The sequence below is a fragment of the Gymnodraco acuticeps genome, unplaced genomic scaffold (assembly GCF_902827175.1).
Source record: "Gymnodraco acuticeps unplaced genomic scaffold, fGymAcu1.1, whole genome shotgun sequence".
Classification (NCBI taxonomy): Eukaryota; Metazoa; Chordata; class Actinopteri; order Perciformes; family Bathydraconidae; genus Gymnodraco; species Gymnodraco acuticeps.
The window spans coordinates 1,658,030-1,677,584 of NW_022989899.1; the positions used below are offsets into that span (position 1 = coordinate 1,658,030).

The following is a 19,555-nucleotide window of genomic DNA, read 5'->3' on the forward strand; positions in this document are numbered from 1 at the left end:
ACTTTGGGACAAAGGAACCAGATGTGGTAAAATGCTAACTAATGTTTGGGGCTAATTCCATTACAACTCTATGGCTAAAATGGTTGTTTTACAAGTAAGGCTAGAAGATGCTCATTGCAAGGAGCTGTATCCTTTGTTGTTAACAGTGTGGGCTCATGGGAGTGAAGTTGTATTACAGTAGAGTCATAAACAACTAGTGTGCACTGATACTATCGACCATGACATCCTATTGCAAAGACTAGAGCACTTAGTTGGCATACAGGGAACTGCTTTAGGCTGGTTTAGGTCCTATCTATCTGAACGCTCTCAGTTTGTGTGTCAACGATGAATCTTCCACGCAAACCAAAGTTAGCCATGGAGGCTAAGGACCGCCTTTTTTCATCTAAGTAACATATAAAAAAAAATCAGGCATATCTTGCCTCAAAACGATGCAGAGAAACTAGTCCATGCATTTGTTACTTCAAGGCTGGATTATTGTAACTCTTTATTATCAGGGTGTACCAAGAAGTCAGTCAAGTCGCTTCAGCTGATTCAAAATGCTGCAGCTCGTGTACTAACCAGAGTTAGGAAAAGGGACCACATTACTCCTGTTCTGGCTGCCTTACACTGGCTCCCTATAGAACACAGGATAGAATTTAAAATTCTTCTTCTCGCCTACAAAGCCCTTAATGGGCAGGCACCATCTTACCTTAAAGAACTCATTATACCCTACTGTCCTACTAGGGCATTGCGTTCCAAGAATGCAGGGTTGTTGGTTGTTCCTAGAGTCTCTAAAAGTACAATGGGAGCCAGAGCCTTTTCTTATCAAGCTCCACATTTGTGGAATCAGCTTCCAGTTTGTGTTCGGGCGGCAGACACCCTATCCGTTTTTAAGAGTGCGCTTAAGACCTTCCTTTTTGATAAAGCTTATAGTTAGGGCTGATTAGATCCAGCCCCTAGTTTTGCTGATATAGGCTTAGTTTGTCGGGGGACATCTTACTTCTTCCTTCTCTCTGTCTATACCTGTGTACTCTCATGTTCCGATTAACCCAGCTTCCCCAAATTTCTTTTTGGTATCTATATATGCTGGGATCCGGAGTCGTGGCTGATCCTGAGTCCTGAGTCCTGATCTGAGTCCTGGATTTCAAGTCGTGGCTGAACCTGTCACTGTGGTCCTGCCTGACTCATCATACTACTTCCCTGATGGCTCCCACAGGATTGTTGACATCCTCATAGATTCATCTTATTATTATAGACACATGCATTTCCAAACATTTGGTCTACCTATGTTGTAAATGTATTATCTTTTAGATTTACACACGGCATCTATTGCACGTCTGTCCGTCCTGGGAGAGGGATCCCTCCTCTGTTGCTCTCCCTGAGGTTTCTCCCATTTTCCCTTTAAACTGTGGGGTTTTTCCTTTTTTGGAAGTTTTTCCTTGTACGATGTGAGGGTCTAAGGACAGAGGGTCTAAGGACAGAGGGTCTAAGGACAGAGGGTGTCGTATTGTCATACTGATATTCTGTACAAACTGTGAAGTCCACTGAGACAAATGTAACATTTGTGATATTGGGCTATATAAATAAACATTGATTGATTGATACATTTTGGTGTCAAGACAGATATCGTCTGCTGTACATGAAACAGCATGCTAAATAATACAAATTAAATGAAGGTTGAGGACAAAGGCAGTGTTTTTGGTTAAATATTGAAAAGTCAACACCAAAGGAAAAATAATGTACTTATAGGATAGGATATATTAATACTACAGCTCTGACTTTAGATGTTTTTACTTACAGTGATTTTTCTTCATCTGTCACTGCTAAAGCAAACTAAATACTTTGGCACACTGACATGAGCCAACTGTATGTAACCACATCAGTAGACATATCCCCAGGTAGCCGATTTGAACCATCACCTCCGCTTTTGTAACACAAGATGGAGCCAGAGTATCAGAAGAAGCTCTACACGCTTTAGAAATCCAGCCGCCACACAAAGCCTTCTTTATTTACCAGAGGCTGCCATGATATTGTAGGGAGGGAACAGCACAGCAAGATGGATAAAGTACAAACAAAATGATATGAGTGATAGTTTTAGTCATGCTGTGTGTGTGTGTGTGTGTGTGTGTGTGTGTGTGTGTGTGTGGGTGTGTGTGTGTGTGTGTGTGTGTGTGTGTGTGTGTGTGTGTGTGTGGTGTGTGTGTGTGTGTGTGTGTGTTGTGTGTGTGTGTGTGTGTGTGTGTGTGTGTGTGTGTGTGTGTGTGTGTGTGTGTGTGTGTGTGTGTGTGTGTGTGTGTGTGTGTGTGTGTGTGTGTGTGTGTGTGTGGTGTGTGTGTTGTGTGTGTGTGTGTGTGTGTGTGTGTGTGTAGCTATGGAGAAGAGGGTGGGGTAAAAAGGGCGAAGACAGAAATGCAGTGATGTAACACTGTTCAAAAGTCACTATGAGTGTTATGAATGGACAGGAAGTGTGTCATGTGTAGAGCAGCAGCTGAGAGGAACACAACAAGATGTACTATGCAGGTCAATGCCTGCTGGGTATTTTTTAAACATATAAAGATGTCAAGTCTGATGATTGGACTAAAGCGACAGTTTTATAATAGTCAAACTGAGAGTACTTTATACACTTTCAATGCATCGCTTCCTGCACACAGATATATATATATATATATATTTATGTCCACAGCTCATTTTAAAATAGTATGGACACACAGTCCTCGTCATCCATTCTGCGGGTTTAGGCTCTAAAGTAACAGTTTCTTCAATGGCATGTGACATTCCGCTAAGTCACCCAGGAGAAAGTACTCCAATGGTCTCTGCTCTCAGGAGCTCAGCAGATGGTGACAGTGCTAATGCCACACACACACACACACACACACACACACACACACACACACACACACACACACACACACACAACACACACACACACACACACACACACACACACACACACACACACACACACACACACACACACACACACACACACACACACACACACACACACACACACACACACACACACACACACACACACACACACACACACAGCTCTAGCAGGGACAGATTTGACAGGATTGGACACGTTGGTGAAGGACACACCGATTCAGATTAAGGTCTTCAGTGCGATTCATCATCATCGTCGCCAGCAGCCGGTTGCACAAAGACAAATCTATTCAAATTTCAGACAGACGTTTTGGTTAGCTACAGGGTAGGTCACAGTGCAAAACTGGCAACCCCACTCTGAATACTGTTGTGAGTGCAGACACACCCTCAACGTTTTTTATGTTTTGACGCATGATAAACAGACTGATTACACGACTTGGTTGAATACTTGATTCTGAATGGTGAATTTGGACATCCTGCGGCCTGCTCTTTTGCGATATTAGACGGTTGCTAAGGACGCTCTGGCATGATGTGCAGTAATATCAATCCCCAAAAAGAGAGAACAACACATTAGATTTTCCATTGGATTGATTATGGTAAAACTGTTCCCAGTGAAGAAAAGTAAAAGAGAAAAAAACAACAACAGAAGTTAGTGGATAAAAGACAGACTGAGCTAGAGGACAGATAAATCAGCAGAAGAAGACAGACACACAAGAAGTAAACACTGACAGTGTCTAAAGGCTGGTTAATGGAAAAGAAAATGTGAACAAACTTGGACAGTTACGTAAAAAAGAAAACCTCCATCAGTTCTTAGGTTGCCGTCGCAGCAGTTCCAGCCCTTGGTAGGGGTTAATGGTTATATGTTGTCTTAGCGTAAGCAATAGGATCATTTTTAAACCAATAAAATAATATTTAAATCAATATGTTGCGTCAAATGACCCTTCAGGGAGATTCAAAAGTCTTGATCTCCGTGTCTGGGTTATTTTCGCTATAATGACCGGCTCGCTGCTTGTAATCCCTAACATCATTAACAAATTAAATAAAACAGATTTTAAACTATAGTGAGGCTTTTATTCCACTTTTGACAGAGCCAGAGAAGCAGTTTCATTCTTTCTGTAGCTTTTGTCCTGAACTAGACTAAACATGTCAAGAACTTCCAACCCTCTATACTGAATACTGTCAGATGAAACTGATACAGACTTCACGTATCTGTCTGTGTGAGAGGCCCCAAAATGTTGGACTGTTCCTTTAAAGACCAAATGAACACATATACAATATATACAATCTTTACGGTGAGTAGTTGCAGTTTGTTGATTACAGTTTAACTAATCACAGTTTAACTAGGCTTTTCACCAGAGGTTTCTATCATCAGGGTGTTATCTAATGTTGTATCTAATGTCTTTAAATATGTTCCATTAAATAGCCAAAGGATGATAATTGTACATTAATACAAGGTATCCAAATTAATGTAATCATAATGTTAGAGTTCCTATAGAATATGAAACTATTTAGAATAATTAAAAGAAGGACAACAATAGAACAGCCATATAAAGGCAACATAGCTGAAATAGTTAAGGACACCAGAACAGACTCGTGCAAGATGTTTCCTTTTGATGGGTTTATATCGTACTGTACCATGCATGAAACATAGCTATGCACTCTCTCCATACTTAATGTGGCTATAGCATGTATTTAAGTGGGCATTACATATATATTGCAGGTATCAACAAAAACTCTGAAAGAAAAGCCGAGCCCAAACTCTGGTATTAGATTGGCACAAGTATTACAAAATGCAATCAAAAGCCTGGACTGCACTTAGAAGTGGCTTGACCTTTTAACCAACATGAAACCATCTTTATTTGTGTGCAGCTCTCTAGTGAACATATATAAAAGAGCATTTCTAATACTGTCCTCCCTTAACCCTTGATCTAGTTCCTATAGGAAAAATAAACCACCCTGCTATAAGCCTGTTTAGGGTGAAATCAAAGACCGTGGGTGTTTCTCAATGTTAAGTAAAGCTGCTACAGAGCCACTATTTCAAGCATACTACGTCATCGAGTGCCGCCGAAGGACTGTTCCAATGTCCAGCATACTTGGAAGCAGACTGTGTGTGCGTGTGCGTGTGGTGCAGGATGGCAGATGTAGGTCAGACGGGGTGCATGATGTATCTGTCTGTACATGTGCACATGTGATGCTAATATGAAGATGACTTTATAAGAGTATGGTGCAAGAACACACACGACTGCTCCTACGCAACAATCACATAGAGTTGAGATTAATCGCACACAAATGCACACACATAGTTCACAGAGATTGAAACTCAGTATTACTCTTGTCGCCTTGAGATAAAAGCAAAAGATACGAACACCAGGAATAAAGCCCTGGCAGGCTTAACATTTGCATCACTTGCACCGAGAACAATAGAGTGGTGCAAGAATGAGAATGAACCGGTCAATGAGTTAGCATTTGAGCATCTTTCCAAAATATATTTTTATATATATATATAGCACCAAATTGCAACTAATCTATATCTACTAGGGATGTAACAATAGCAAAAGTCCACGGTACGATATTGAAAAATCAAAAGGGGAAAAAATGTGAATTTTTTTTTTTTTTCTTCATTAAATAATAAATATGATTTGTACAGCATTTTAGTAGGATAGTAGTATTTTAAAGTGTCAACAATATAATAATCAGACCCTGCAATAGAATAAATCAAGTTTCACTTTAGTTTTTCAAGTAACTCAACTCTAACTCTCTAACTCACTCACTCAGCATCATCAAGGTTATCTTTTAGGAATATGAGCATGTCCACATTTCCAGGTAGAAGCTGGGATGTTTGGGTGTTTACAATATCCCCTGCTGTGGAAACAACTCTCTTGCTTGGTACTGATGTTGCTGGGACAGAGAGATATGCTTTGGCCATGGGTGACAGCAGTGGTTAAAACTGTGCATTGTCTCTCCACCACTTCAAAAACAATACAGTTTTTGCCAAGAAGGTGAGGCTTATTGACAGAGATATAAATATACTGTTGGTACTTGTCAATGTCTCTCGGTGTGTAAAAGTAGCCCTGTAAATACGATGTCCTTTTGTGTTCTGTTGTTTTATGTTCATGTTGTAACCTACTTGCTGCCATGTTGGACAGGTCTCTCTTGAAAAAGAGATTGGACCAAATGGGACCATCTGGTTAAATAAAGGTTTAAAAAATGTATATATTAAAACAAAAATTTTTAAATTGCGGTATTGAGACATTTATTTACCGCGACATCGCGATATTCAATATATCATTACATCCCTAATATCTACTGTCACTTTTCACATTGAACATGTGCTCTTTTATTAAATAAACTAAACGCTTTCATTTTAAGTTGTGAGTTTAGTGTTTTTGACCCTAAGAAACAGATGCATTAATCAATAACAATAATCCACAGCTCCTCTCTCTGCTCCAGAGGATTTAAAAAAGATATATCCCAATGCCAATGTACATGTCAGTCATCTTCTTATTTCCTGTCATGATCAGTTTATCAGCCTCTGGTCATTTCTGTATAATGACTTTAAAACCAGGGCCAGGGAGTCCCTGATTACAGGGGATTCTGTCTCCGCAGGATCACAGCATAAATACCAAGGGAGCAGTGTTTCCGCCAGACCAGGGCTGAGAGGGCGTCCACCCGGGGGGGGGGGAATGTGTGACATCACGTCTTGTCACGTGACTTGAATTTTGAATTGAGCCGTCCCTTATAGATACTATCTCTTTACGTATTAGTGATGGGAATTCATTTGGCTCGGCTCACTAAGAAGAGCCGGCTCTTTCGGCTCTTCATGTTACCAGTTTACCACGGAGTCTCAGTTTCGCCGCTGCGAGGCTCCGGCGCTCGCCGTTCACGCGCGTGCTCCACTAGCACCCCCCGTCAAGGCTCTCCGGCAGTACACTTTTCGTCACAGGAACATGCTTTGCTGACAGCGAAAATAATCCCACCAGACCCCTTTGCCCCTCCAACAGAGGGATGTCTTTTTTCCTTTTCGTCATTTCAAGCGATAAAAACTCTCGATCTTTTCTCGAATTATTCAGATGCCCTCGGCTCGAGTTCAGGGCGTTCTGAGCTGAATAAGGGCTTCAAATGACGGCAAGACGCCCCCTGGCGGAAAAGCTGCAAGGGAGGAATGTTGTGTCATGATTCTATTGTTTGACATTTCCAGGCCTTACCCACAACACTGGAATCTGTCCAAGCATGTCGGTCGAGGATGGGTGTGCTGACTCTGTGGAATGCCACAGCTCACTTCAACATCAAACTCTGAGCTAAATCAAAGTAGACACTAACCCTGTCAAATATAGTTCAGCATATTAGTGGTCTATTACCAGGGTTCCACACCTCTAAGTTCAGTTCTGTACCTGTCAGAACAAGTATGGTCAGTGATGGTGACTGAAGATATGAATAACTCTCAAAATCACAACCCTATATGGTTTGTGAGAGGTTTTGGGGATAGATATATATACCAACATTTTCTTGTAAAACACTAGTAAGAGTATCACATCCATTATGTCTAAAAACAATTACTAAAATAAAAAAATCCGAGAGGTTCAGAGGGGTAAATCACTCATTGGTGGAACTTCCTTAGCTATAAACACTTGAAACCTTTGACATGGTGTAGTAAGCAGGGTTTCCCACACATAGACTTTACTTGCCCGCCCAGGTATATTAACGGCTGCCCAAGTATATTTCGCGGCCCATTTAGGTTTTTTTTTCTTTTTTATAATCTTTTTCTCTTTTTTTTTTTTTTATTCGTCCGTCACCACGACGCCATCTGCGATCGATTAACTTGTGGACAATGATCCCTCGCTCTACACCTCCTGTACCCAGTCCCGGACTGGCCATCAGGAGGACCGGGGGGTTTCCCCGATGGCCTGGCCTGTTAAGTGGCCTGCCTCACACAGGGTGACTGGCTGTCCACATGATGTGGCCTGCAGACATGGCCACTGTCATACAGATCATAAGTCAAAGACCTTGATTGGTCTCTGTGTGTCATTCAAGCTCGGGATAACCTCAGCTCAGGTGAGGTAAAGGACTCTGAGTGTAGTTAACTTAGTCTAAGTTCTCAGTGGGTCTCAAACGGTTTGGTCACCATTTATGTAAACACATATTTCCATTTGAGAGGGTAGTGATTAGTCAAATATGCATGAATAAATATAAAAAATGTTAACTAGGTGAAAAAAGGTAAGAAACTTTTAAAACTTGTTGAGCTAAAACTAGTCTTTGCTGCTGCCTCAAAGAGGATCAGGGGGAGAGGAGGGAGACATGAGAAGCTGATTCAGGAGCACAGACACACTCACAACTATAAATGTACCAAAAATAAATAAATAAACAAGTTTCAGTGTTTTTTCAGGAAATGTTATGTTATTGCTTATGGCCATGATTTTATGATTATTTAAATGTATACAGTTTTGTTTCATATAGGTGTTTCCATAGATCTAGTCACTTTATTTGCCCCTCAAAATGCACCAGATTGATGCAATTAACTCCAAAATTAAATAAAAAATCTTACCGGGGGAGCATGCCCCCGGACCCCCCCCGAGAGGATTTGAGGTCCACCCCCACTAAAAATCACATGGATAGATTCCTAAATACATTTACAATTTTTTTTTTAAATAGTAACCCATGTCTATATGTTTATTTGTGGGTAGTAGATTTAAACTATAGTGCTATCACTATGGGCCCTGCATGTACCTGTTCGCTCTGCCATCGTGTGAAGGGTCTGCTAACAAGCGACCAACAGAAAGGTTAATGTTGTTGCACGTCCGAAAGGCACGTCCCCGCTACCACCACCCCCCCCCAAGTGTATTACAGATCTGTGGGAAACACTGGTAAGGACTCTATATACAGATACAAAAAGAAATTTTAGACAAGAAGCTAGTTCTGCTAACTTCAGCAAACAAAATCCACAGGGGGCCAGTTACACAGAGCCAAAGAGCTACACAAAGTTGAACAACATAGCAGACAGGCAAGAAAAGGTGTACCAAAGACACACACAATAGCAGGCAATCCGTGAGGCTGGATGAAGGCCTTGTTGAGGACCACCCGATAAGGACGTTGAACAAGAAACACTCTAATCTCACGACACAGACTTAACAGCTTCACAGTCATGTCTATTTTCCTCTTTGGCATGTTAATTCTGTCTGGCTGCAGTAATCTCTGTGGAATGTGTGGGCAGGACAAAACATGGACGATGCTTTTTACACAGCTCTTACAATCCACCTCCTCTCCCCTCACGTGCTAGGTCAAAGGACAAGCGCTTCAAAAAACAAATAGAGGTAGTGATATTTGGATGCAAGCCATGGACTAAAAGCCTCAGTGACATAAGAGGGGCTGAAAGCATGTGCAGTATTGACTCGACATGATTGGGGACAATGCATGTCAGGAGCCATCAGGCCGCAGCTTCTGGACACATTGAGTTTCATAATGGATCCTCGAGAATTGTTCTGGTGTTGCTTTCAAACTCCTCTTCACGTATCCTAGTGGTTTCTTCCACACAACCATAACTAATTTAGCCTTAATGAGAGCGATAAGTGTTACAGTGCTTTTCTGATGTCATTCAATCCTGTTAATGGAACGCCTTAGCCCAATTGGAATGGTCAGTCCATGCTGTAAGTCAAAGAGTACCCGAGTGCCCGCAAGGGGTCCATTGCCAAAAAACGGGATATTTTTCATTGGATATTGCAGAAAAACTTTGGCAAAGATCTTTGGAAAACACACGTTAATGATACTTACACTTTTTATAGATTTATGGTTTAAGTGTAAATACAATTGGCAGAAAGAGAAGCTAACCTTCGGCTGTAGACAAACCGCCGCATGGCTACACATTACCATCACAAAGCTAAAGTCAGACTGTTGTTTTGCGTGGTGACGTTTAGAAGTCTCATTTAGCCTCTTGTTATGAGTTTTTATGACACATGGAAGCTTCAGACATTCACTCGTTGGGAAGGTATTTAGTGATGTATTTTATTTGTGTTTGAAAATCATTTAAGCTTGTGTTGAATACAAATCTTATTTCTGGCCTTAAGTTGAAATTAATTTGACTTTGAGACAAGAGAACCGAAAATGCTTACTCATTTCCGGCTGTTAGGACTTATTCCTGCACCACCCTATTATAAATCATCCGTGAAGGAACAGCGATGTGATTAGAGTATCTTTGGCTGGATCTCGTCATTGCTGTCCCTAGAGTCCCAAAAACTGTCATCGAGAAGAATCACACAACAAATCTCAAAAGGAAAACATACTCTATTTTTAACACCATAAGCAGCTAACAGATTAAACATTTTAAAAGATAAGATACTGGAGCGTGTGTTGGACCATTAACTTTGTTGCATTTAGGGGCATTCTACTATTTGAATAAACAAGTCGACAGATGCTAATCAAAGGTGACGAGTGACTCGGGTTTGGTGAATTGCCTTGAGAGCACAGCAGAAACAGCAATCTGTCTCCATACTCTTACAATAAGTCAATAACTACAATGCCATATGAGAGCTTACAGTCCATGAACCACAGCCACACAGCAGTTACAGGATAAAATGAACAATGAACCTGGCACATACACTGACACTGGCTGACGGTAGCCCTAGGGTTTAGGTCAGCTGAGGAGTAGTAGATAAAACACCCGCATATTCACTGCCCTGTTTGATCAGTCGGAAACTGGACAGCAGTGGACATGTGCTGAAGTGTGGCCTTTAAGCTAAAGGTCTATATGTGCTGAGGGAGTGATTGCGTAAGAAACATTAACATGCATGTATGTTTGAAGTTGTATTGGATACGAACAAAAGAACCCATATGTGCTGTAAACAAAGCAGTTTCATTGGCTTTATATATTTTTTTAATCCTCTGGAGCAGAGAGAAGAGCTGTGGACTATTGTTATTGATTAATGCATTGGTGTTTCTTAGGGTCAAAAACACTAAACTCACAACTTAAAATTAAAGTGTTTAGTTTATTTAATAAAAGAGCACATGTTCAATGTGAAAAGTGACAGTAGATATAGATTAGTTGCAATTTGGTGCTATATATATATCAAAAAAAATAATATATATATATATATAATTATTTATTTTTTTAAACAGCTTGAATTGCAGGGGGGGTGCGGGGTTCCGTTGGCGGGGTGCAGTGCCCCCTCCAAGACAATGGTAGGGGAAACACTGCTTTCCTTTCCACATCAACCAGCTCTGACTGGGGGATCCCAAGGCGCTCCCAGGCCAGCAAAGAGATATAATCCCTCCACCTGGTCCTAGGTCTACCCCTTGGTCTCTTCCCAGCTGGACGTGCCTGGAACACCTCCCTAGGGAGGCGCCCAGGTGGCAATCCTTACTAGGTGCCCGAACCACCTCAAGTGGCTCCTTTCGACGCGAAGGAGGGAGCGGTTCAACTCCGAGTCCCTCCCGGATGACTGAACTTCTCAACCTTATCCCTAAGGGAGACACCAGCCACCCTGCGGAGAAAACCCATCTCGGCCGTTCGCGATCTCGTCTTTTCGGTCATGACCCATCCCTTCATGACCATAGGTGAGGGTAGGAACGAAAATGGCCCGGTAGACAGAGAGCTTTGCCTTCTGGCTCAGCTCTCTTTTTCGTCACAACGGTGCGGTAAAGCGACTGCAGTACCGCTCCCGCTGCTCCGATTCTCCGGCCCATCTCACGCTCCATTGTTCTCTCACTCGAGAACAAGACCCCGAGATACTTGAACTCCTTCACTTGGGGTAAGGACTCATTCCCTACTTGAAGTGGGACAGTCCATCGGTTGGCATATTTTATATTAAACATTAAGTATCATGGAAACATTGTCTATCAATTTAAGGAACACTTTACCGATGTATCCAGTCCCAGCATTGCCTTACCCAATGTTGATTAATTTAAATTCTACAAAGTGTATAAGGGAAGGTGATAACGCCTCCTATGTGCTAAGCATTCACTTTAGCAATTTGAGTTGCTAGGGTGCTAGTCAGGTCGGGTCAAACCATTTTAATAGTCAGATTCTGGTCAAACCCTAAAAGGGGTACTTGTGTCAGAATACCCTGTAAACATCACACAAACCCTTTTAAACATTGCAATACAACTACCATAAAGTAGGTATTTTCCACACTCATAAACAAATGAAACCATATCTCGTTATATGCGACAATTAGGGATGCTCCGATCGCCAATTTCGGGGCCGATCGCCGGAATCAGTATCGGCCGATACCGATCGCCGATCCGATCGAGTGGGCGGGGCCTAAATGGAAGATGTAAACATCACTTTAAATCTTCCATTTAAAGTGATGTTTAAAACTCAGTTAATGGGGCTCATTCACTGGAGCTTCCACGAACAACAATCAACTTAATTATTACATTCAAATTATGTACATTATTCAAGTTTACATTCACTTTGGATAATAACACGGGAGAAATTAGCGGAAGCGCTCTCTTTTCCTCTCTCCCTCTCTCTATCCAGTAATGAGTGACCCGACAATGAAGAATACATATATTTATAATAACTAGTTTAGCTTGTTCCAGAGGTAGATAAAATAGCTAAGTGTGTTAGGTCTAACTCTTACGGTACGTCCACACAGCAGCTTTCAAAAATCTTGAAAATCTTGGAGCTGGGCGTGTCTGAAAGCTTGGGGATTTTTTGCGAGCAACGCGACCAACAACCAATCACATGAATCTCCCGCCCCCGACATACAAAGCAAAAAACCCCGGGGATTTTATGCGAGCAATATATATATATATATATATATATATATATATAAACTCCCCAAACAGGCGAAAACTTACCAGTTTCACCCACTGTCTCTGCCACCTCCCTCCATGCCTGGTTCCTCCGGTTTGTATCCCGTTAACAGTTCTGGTCGTAAAGAACCGGGTGATTTGCTACCGTAATTTCTCGTTTGGAATATGAGGAAATTAACTGCGGTCTGGTTCTCCCTGTGTGTGTGTTTCGCTCCGCTTACCGGTCCGGCGGGCGGAGCTGCAGGATTTCTGCTTCACACACGTTGCATACCGCTATTTTACTGTCTTTTTCGGACACCTTAAAATAATGCCAGACCGGTGAAGCCATTTTGGCGAGCTTGTTTTGCCGCACACAGAGAAAAGTGTGATGTTTTTACGTCATGCGATCGGCTCTAACGATCGGCATGTTTAGAGAGCACCGATCGATCGATAGAGAGTGAGTATCGGCCGATCTCGATCGGTGACCGATCGATCGGAGCATCCCTAGCGACAATATATAATATTGAGTCCGGTTCTAAAAGTCAACAGTTCACAGAGCTTTAAGCTAAGTACAGATCAACAAAAATACATCTTAAAGTCAAACAAAAAGCCCCCCCCCCCCCCCCCCCCCCCTTGAACAAACGAACATCATATCCAGACTTTTTCTGAATGACTTTTCCCAAAGATGTGCAAAATATGAAAGTGTCTTGGGTGGCGCATGATACCCCTTAGCAATACTACAACTATTTGTATCTTGTTCTGTAAGATGTCAGACAATAGTATAGTCACATGTTTTTGGATAATAAAATCCTGCTGGTTCACAGCCGAGGGTAGAACCTTGTCTCCAGTTGACTCAGCAGACACAAACACATGTAACTGTATATTGGGTAATCTGTCATGCCAGTTGTTGAACAACATACAAGTCATTACACTGCTTATTAGAGTGTCTCTGAGCAGCAGACCGTGAGCTGATAAGATGAACGGAGTCAGTGTGTCAGTGCCTGCTGTATCCTAGTATTTGTAATATTTGCGGGCTACGGACAGGCCTGTAATTATCCCAGGGAGAAGAGGAACTCCCTGTCATCCAAAGGCGTTCCATAAACTTAGCAAAGGCGTTTGGTGTCATAACAGATGGCATTGATCTCAGCACTGATAGAGTTTCCGACTTGTTATTATTATTTGCGATCTGAAGTCTTTATTGTAAATCTATCGATGTTATGTCACTCAGAGTTAAATAGACCCTTTTCATGAAGTGATACTACTGGTCCTTCTTTATTTATTTATTCTATGCGCTTTTATCTTTTATTCAACATTACTCTTTAATTTCTTATGTTTCTATGAATGTATTGGGGGTTTTATATTTCTAAAATGGAGCAACTGTCTGGAAACCCAATTTCCCCCAGAATAAATAAAGTATTTCCATTCAGAAAAAAAAGACTGGAAGGTCCCATATTGCACGAAGGGACATTTCCATGTATGCTTTCATTGTATTGTAGTATATGTCGGTCTTATACAAATACATTGAAAGCACATGTGCACTGACCAACTTTTTCACGCATACACATCTCGTACAAAAATCACGTTCTTAGTATGATCCGTTTGAATTGAAAGTTTGCCCTAAATCACACTGCTAACAGGTGAAGCAGAGCACAAAGCAGCGTTGTGTTACCATGGAAACAGCCAGGTGCTTTGACAGTACAGCTGAGTCACTGTGCTCAGCGTGGAGAGAAAGGAGAATGCTGACCGAGCCGTTTACAGTGAGCCACAGTCAGCACTGTGCTACTGCACCACCAGACTGGTTATCACCTTCTGAAAGGGGGCAGGAAAAGGAAATAAGTTTCCCATAAGGTTTATGGGAAATGTGGTCTTGATTTAACAAATATGTACTATACTTCCAGGTTGAGAAAAGGCCGTCCAGAGTTTTTCTCTGATCCCTCAAGTCATGGTTATCTGCCAGTTCTGAGCACCAATCCACTACCTTTTTCCCAAAAGGAGAACTTACCATTAACCCTACTAACCATCAACACATTGGCCTCATTAGCTTATTGTTAATTCAAAACCTTTATTTATCCAGGTAAAATCCCATTGAGATCAATGATCTCTTTTTCAAGGGAGACCTGCAGCATTAGGTTCCACAAGAAGACATAAACAACAGAACAACAAAAGGACATCATACAGCAAAATGTACAGGGATTACAATTTACATATTTAACCACAAGTACAGGTACCAACAGCATCTGATTTTGTAGCATCCAACCGAGCTTTAAAAACATGTAGTGGTACTAGCTTGGTAATTTTCCATTCTTTTTGCAGACTGTTCCATGTTAGTGGAGCTGCACATCTAAAAGCTTTCTTCCCTAAGACAGTCCTAGCACTTGGTACATTTAATAAAACCACAGCATGCGATCTCAGGCAATAAGTACTTTCAATTTGCCGAGAGATCAGGGAGCAGATATAAGATGGTAGTTTATCCAACATGGCTTTGTAAATGAAAAAGTACCAGTGACTGAGCCTCCGTACAGTAAGTGATGGCATAACCGCCTTGGTATACAGGGTACAGTGATGCGTAAGTGCTTTACAATTTGTCAAAAATCTCAGTGCACTGTGATACGCAGCATCTACCTTGCTCAGGTAATTGGCAGGTGCATTCATATATAACAAATCACCATAATCCAGCACAGGTAAAAAGGTCACAGTGACTAGCCTTTTCCTGGCCTCAAGCGAGAAACAGGACTTATTTCTGTAAAAGAAACCTAGCCTAACCCTCAGCTTTTTAAGCAGGTTATTGACATGAAGTTTAAAAGTGAGACAGTCATCAAGCCAGATACCAAGGTATTTGTAACAGGTAACCACTTCAAGTTGTATTCCTTGCGTAGTTACAATATCCAAAGCAGTCTCTGGTGTATTTTTAGCTTTAGCTTTAGAAAAGAGCATTACCTTGGTTTTATCTACATTTAAAAGAAGCTTAAGCTCAGAGAGCTGAGCCTGAATAATGTTAAAAACAGCCTGTAATTTAACAACAGCCTCGTTAATCGAGGGACCTGCACAGTACATAACGGTATCGTCCGCATAAAAATGTAAGGTTGCTCCTTCGACATTTTCACCTAAACTATTGATGTAGATGGAGAATAAAAGTGGACCTAAAAATGAACCTTGTGGAACACCATTAGTGATGTTTAACCACTCAGAAGACAGCCCATCAAAGTGAACACATTGGGACCTTTCAGAGAGGTAGTTCACAAACCACCCCACTGCATGGCTGGATATGCCGATACTGACCAGCCTCTGCTTCAAAATGCGATGATCGACAGTGTCAAAAGCTTTGGATAGGTCAACAAATAATAATACAAAAACAAATAACTGTTTTTAACTAAATAGGACGCAAATCTGATATATCTCCTCTAATCTCGCTGTAAGTGTTACTCAAAAGGGAGGACATTTGATGAGGACTATTTTTAGCAGCGGATTAAAATGCATTTGATGCTCTGACTGAATTGTAATTTCCTGTCCTTTTGTTCATTATGCCTGTTTGCAGTTTTTTCCGAGGGCTTTTTAGTTTTGATCGGCCCACTTGACAATGTATCATGACGATTACAAGACTTAACGTGTGTAACACATGTTATGTGTACTTTCAACCCTAACCCTGACCATAACCTGTACTGTCACCTTTGTTTCAAAATATGCAAGTTGTCATATTTTTTATTATTTATTTTGTTTTTGATTCTCTAAAGATAGCTGGCGGTTAATCAGAGATATGGAATAAGTTAATGTGGAAATAACTCAAATGAAGTGTGTGATCATGGTAACGAAGGAACATGTGAGCCAGAGCAACAGAGCGGATCATGGAGCTCTGTGGCACAGACAAGAGAGATCAGGCTCTGATACACACTCAGAACCTGAAACAAGATACATTCACTGTCGGCTTGGACATGGGAGTTGTGTTACATAAAAATGTTTGGCCTATGACTGGTTTTATCCTTAACTCAAGTTTCATCAATTCCTACTTGTGTAATTGTTATTTTTTCCACTTCTCCCGGCATTGAAACCAAACACCTCATTGTAATTTATCAGAGAACAGTTGAACTCTTCTTTACTCAGACAAGTCTTTATTATTCATCCTGCCTTCAGCATCCCTGTAAATAATTCAGTTTACAGAACAAAGACGGGGGAGACACCCCACACCACAGGGAAACTTGCTGGGAAGGTCAGAGCAAAATGGACAAGGGAACTGCCTGCCACATAGAAACAAGCATACAGTCAAAATGCTTTGAGTGCCCACACACTGGTACTAGAAATAACAGAAACATACAATATCACAGAGTACATATAGAAGTGTGTCCTTCGAGTACTGAGAGGCTTCAGCCATAACCACAATGTTTGCTAAAGAGGCCCTATTATGCTAGAGGGAGTTTCTCTCCCACTCGCCCCCCCCCCCCCTGCCTGAAATGCCTCCATTGAACTCCTCTATTTACATCTGTAACAGTGACATCACTATATAACACTCGCTCTTCTATTGGTTAGTGTTCCAACACAGTGAACATGAAGGGCTAGGGGGCGGGACATCTCTAAGCTGTTGACTAATCACATCAGATCAGGCCAGCTAGCCAATCAGAGCAGACTGGGCTCTGGTTTCAGACAGAGGGTGAAAAGAGGTGCTGCAGAGGCAGTATGAGAAAAATAAAGAGCTTGTTGAACATTAAAGCACGGAGACATGTCATAGTAGAGGAACAAAATACAAATATGAACCTTTAAATTAGCATAATAGGGCCCCTTTAAAAGAAAGCCTCTTCATGTAGAAAGAGAAGGGCGATTTAAGAATATATGATATGTCCATGTCCAGACATGTTATAGAACTTGTGACAGTGCTGAAGATTATAATTTAGGGCTATGAAAACTAGCTCAAGGGCCACTTATGGGAGAAAAACTCAGGCTACTGTAGGTCACACAACACAGACTTCCTCCAACTTGTAATCTAAGTATATAATATAGGGCCTGTGTTGGATTGCTCTGACAAAACATGCTAGGTTAAGCGCTTTGGCACATGTGGTGTCACAACTTGTACACTACTTCGCAACCAGTTATAGAGAAGGTAGAATAGATATAGACACTTTGGACAATCTCAAACCACTTAATAAAGCTCGGTTTAGGTATTCTTAATTTTAGTTTTTTCACAAATAAAATCTCAAAATAATTTGGAATAGTGAAATGGTATTTTACTCAAACAAGTACCTATTAATAGAACTATAAAATGAACTGATCATTTTGTCGTAGTCTCTTAATTTTCTCCACGTCTGTGATATATACTGCCCATCATTGGCAGCAAAGGCACTGTCTGGCCCGGCCCCCCCTCCCCTTTTAGAGGCAGCACTGGTTAATCCCTGTCTCTGGAAGGCGTGAGGATTAGCTCCCAGCAGGACAGTGAAATCTGCTATGATTCCCTGATCTGGCTACTTGGTTCCGAGTGGCCGAGGAACCAAGCGAGAGGTGATTAAGAAGCTTAAGAGCCGAACGGTGTTGTGTTAACCTCCTTTTTTGTAAATAAGAAGCATCAGGCACACATAATCCTGCCTGGCAACACAGAATGATGAGTGACTAATGAGTATCACACACTGTCGCCACCACGGAGATTAGAGACACTGCTAATCTACACCACTGATGAAGATGCAGCCACAATGTTCTGCAAAATAACCAATACAAAGGAGACATTTGAGTGAACCTCTTCTACAACTTCCTGAGCAGTGGGGTCGGCCTATTCAATGACCATCCTTCCAGAAGCGAGTCTTAGACAAATATGTTTTTAAGCAACTACTGTATAGTCCTTTTCAGAGGAAGTTGAGTGCAATCACTCCTCTTCATCTTAAGTACCGGGGAATTTATTTTCAATATGTTTTTGGAACCTCTTGAGGGTTGGTCTATTAATTAGATCATTGGAATGCATTCATGCTACAGTGGCTCTAGTAGTGTCTATGATGGTCTGTAGGTCTATTCTCCACTTTGGTAAACACTGAATGAACCGCCTCCTGGATTGATTCCCAAGACAGTTTGTACTTTCATGGTTTCCAGTGGATCAACCTACTTGGGTGACTTTACTTCAAGCACCAATATGAGGTTGGGATACTTGTTTTCACTGAGCCTACGCTGTGCAATGTGATTGGTGCTAGTTAGCATGCTAACACGCATTTCAAAGTGCAGCCTCACAGAGACAGTATTTCACTGTAGCAGTTGCGTAAAAAAGGGGTAAAATGGTAAAACCGTGACAGGGGTTGAATTGGGATCACCCTCGCACATTTGTCATATGTTTACAAAAAACGATATACATGTTAAAACTTTTCTCGTTCTTAACATAGACTATATATTTAGGTTCTTAATAATTCAGTGTTTGATGTGTGTTGACTTTATTTTAGAAAGGCAGATCTCTGCGACCGGCTATAGTTTGTCGCTTAGTGAACGTGTGTCTCTGCTCTGATCGTGAGCTTTACACTGCAGCACCACACTCCCAATTGAACCTAATATTCTGTTTGTTTTATGTTGTTATTCATTTGAACAGAAGATCGTTTTGAGTGTGCTCCTTCACATTTACCGCTCAACAAAATCATAGAGTAAGGCCACTACCATCTGAGGAATATTGCCGAGTTAGAATCAATGCTGAGTTTTAAGAGACTCCAACTTCTATTCATGCTTTCATTTCCTGACGGTTGGACTATTTTAATTTCATTTTAAAGATTGAAAATAAATACATTTATTGTTTTATTTTATTTTTTACTTGTGTGTTGTGTTCCTTGTAAAGCACTTAGTAACGCTAGTTAAACATTTGTTTGTATTTATTCTTCACATGAAACTAGCACACCTAAGTAATTACTGTGATTAACGAAACCGTTTCAGCAGGTAAACTTGATTAGACCGCCTCTCTGAGGTTCATCAACGGTTTTGTCTACCATTGGCTCCATGCTAAATTGGCCCATTG

General features: G+C 41.2%; 1 protein-coding gene across 4 annotated transcripts in view; it reads right to left on the bottom strand.

The window, feature by feature from the left end:
• myo18ab (myosin XVIIIAb) overlaps positions 1 to 19,555 on the bottom strand; it is a 146,936-nt gene that overhangs the window by 113,416 nt on the left and 13,965 nt on the right. The window lies entirely within an intron of this gene.